Source organism: Drosophila navojoa, chromosome 3 (assembly GCF_054131105.1).
Source record: "Drosophila navojoa isolate 15081-1374.11 chromosome 3, UAZ_NAV_1.0, whole genome shotgun sequence".
NCBI lineage: Eukaryota > Metazoa > Arthropoda > Insecta > Diptera > Drosophilidae > Drosophila > Drosophila navojoa.
In genome coordinates, this window is record NC_142891.1 from 8,878,943 (window position 1) to 8,881,943 (window position 3,001).

The 3,001-nt window shown below is 36.5% G+C and overlaps 1 long non-coding RNA gene across 1 annotated transcript; it reads left to right on the forward strand.

The window, feature by feature from the left end:
• Positions 1-233: 233 nt before the first annotated feature.
• Positions 234-1,583, forward strand: LOC149091689 (uncharacterized). Its single transcript, XR_016196483.1, has 2 exons — positions 234-863; positions 897-1,583. It is a non-coding gene; the product is annotated as an uncharacterized LOC149091689 (long non-coding RNA).
• Positions 1,584-3,001: the final 1,418 nt, after the last annotated feature.

A 3,001-nucleotide genomic window follows, 5' to 3' on the forward strand; every position in this document is an offset into this window, starting at 1 on the left:
GATGCCTACTTGATGATTAAAGCTTGATTTAATGAGCTTTAAAACTCTTTTGCTTAGAGATTGCTCTCTTTCTATAAGCTTTATAGCATAAGATCATGAATAAATCAAGCAAAAAATCATGACAAATATTTTATAAAATTCTAGTATAACAGCTTTTCATTTGGCATTTTTGTCAACTTTATAAATAGGTACCAAATACATCTGCTTCGCCTTTTCTTAGGCTTTTGCTTAAGCAACTAAAAGAAACCGCTCCACTTTCTAAATTATTTTCCTTTATTTATACGACTTTTCAATTGTCTAAGCTCTTGCTTAATGAACTAAAAAGATTCTTACTCTCATACCCAGACAGCTTTCCATATATTCATATTCACCTTCTTTATTCTACGACCTTTCCTTAATTTAAGTTTCGACCTTGTTTTGAAAGCAACGCAGCTAAAATAACTAACCAAATATCTGTGTCTCGCTTGTTACACTAATTAATTAACCTACTAGCCCAAAGCTCGCTATCCTGCGCCCTTCGTCTGCCAATTAAAAACGCAATAAATCATCGAACGTTAGGCAAATTTTAGGTGCACATCGAATTATTCAAGTAAAGCCAAAAGAAATGGAAAACTATTGAAAAGCTCGCGCAACAGCAGCGGGTGGACGGAGCTAGATATATATACATACATATGTATAATGGGTCGACTCGCTGTTCAGTCTGAAAGGCGCGCCGCCGCCGCAGCCAGTGTTGTAATCGTGATCATAATAATCCTAATAATAATAATGGCCATTAGGGAAACGTTGAACCGGCAAACCATTTTGGCCATTGAATACAAGTCGTGCGGAAATTATTCATTATAAATGTGGAGTACACGCCGACTGTGGGCGGGAATGGGAGAGAGAGAGAGAGAGAGAGAGAGAGGGCCCTGTGGGTGTGTCAGGTGAGGGCCAAGTGCTTGGGTGCTTGGAAACCTGCAGCCAAAAAGCCAGCAAATCAATTCACAAAAACGTGAGCAACGATTCGCCTTGAATGCATTGCATAAGCCTGGCCCGAGAGTGAGACAGAGACAGAGTGCGAGGGAAGAGTTGGAGTAGGAGTTGGAAAGAGGTCGAATTGTGGGCCACGTGCTTTTTGTATTTGCTTGCGGCATGCAAAACTATTTGCGGAATTCGAACGGCTGACGATTCGAGTAGCGAAATGCGTGTCTATATCGTATTACATGCAAATGCATACACATATATACGATATTTAGATATTGTATTTCTCTGCTAGCTTAATGAATTTAGTTCGGCGTGCGCCTGCTGACAAGCGCAACGAAATAAACCGAATTAAATGGCTAACAACATTGGGACAGCTTTAAGCTGTGCGAGCGGGATGGCGATAGGTAGATGCTGATGATGAGTTTGGGCAACAGTTTAGCAAATTATACGCGCAGCATAAGTCAGGATTATCACTTCAGCAGGAAGCAGAAGGATGCAGTCAAGTGAGAGCGGCGCGCGGAAAAGCGCACAAGTTAAAGAAATAAAGCAAAGCCAGGCAAAACGAAAGAAAAGAACATGAATAAAATGAAAAAAAAAAGGAAATAGAAAATAAAATAAAATTCCACACTAAATCGTTGTAAGCGTGTTAAACGAGAGAAATGACCAGCTACGCCCACTTTTCATCCTTCTTACATGATAGCTTGTGTGTGTGTGTGTGTAGTCGAAGGACATGCTTAGTTCTTCGTTATCATCATCATCATCAGGCAGGCCTCGGCTAGCCTCACTTCATCCAAAGGCCACTTGTCAATGGGAGTGCCCATTGTGCGAAGCTGTTGCTCAAAGTTATTTTCTTCTTTTTGTTCACATCCCTCTCTGGATTTTTCTTTGCTTTCCATTTTCATTTCCTCCCATTTTCATGCGCTTTTGATATCATACTTATTTCTCTTCTATTTGCCTATCATTATCTGTTTAATGTCTAAAATGCTTACTTCATTTTAAGCATATTGTTGTCCCTTCTTTTAGGAATGCTCAACATTTTTCTTCCTTCTCTGCTCCTCTTTTTCTCTGCTTTTTTTTGTGCCTTTTGCTATTTAAAGTTTCCTTTTCAATTGGTATTTAATCTATATAATAAAAGTGAATTTTGCCTTTTTGATATTTTTATGCTCACTTTTAATTAAATTTGTATTTAAATATTTCATTTAGCTTTTTATTCGTCTTTTGATAAATATCAGAACTTCATAGATGAGACATAAACATTTTTATCAAATTGTTTTCTGAAGGCAAGGCATTTTTTAGGGCGCCTGTATTTATTTTTGTGACCTTAAAAGTTTTTTAAATTTATTCCACAAAAGTATATGAATATTAATAATAATTATTTTTATTTTTAATTTTATTTTAAATTTATTCCACAAATGTATATAAATATTAATAATAATTATTTTGAATAAATAATTTGGTGTTGCCATGAGAAGTATTATCACCTGCTATAGCTATTTCTTAAAATAAAAAATTCCCTTTTTTATGAGCAATATGCTTTGAGAATCATATTCAAGTATAGATTCAATAGGCTTCTTTTATTTATTTTTGTTATCCACCCAAAACTAAGAAGTATGATTACAATATATGCCACGGATTTTCCTTTTCATAGCTTCTACTCAACTTAAGAAACAATTTTAATCTACTATAATTATTATGAGAAAAAACTTATAGTCAATTATATATATTTTTAAAGCATTGCTTTTGCAGATATTCCTGTATTTCCTATTAGCTATCTCCAGCATTTATAGCTCCTATCTTTAGTCTTTTAGCTTGCTTCAGACTCTGTCTGAAATTATACATAAAATGCTAGCTGCCCCTCTAGCGTTGCCCTGCCCTCGCCTGATTGTGATCGCATTTACTGGCAACTCCACCCTCTGGCAGCTCTTCCCTGCCCCTCCCTTTCCACCTGCCCGATAAACAGTGCAACTGTATTGCGATTGTGAGTGGCAGGAAACTTTGTAGCTGGCTTTTTATGCCCACAATAACCGCAACAAAAAAA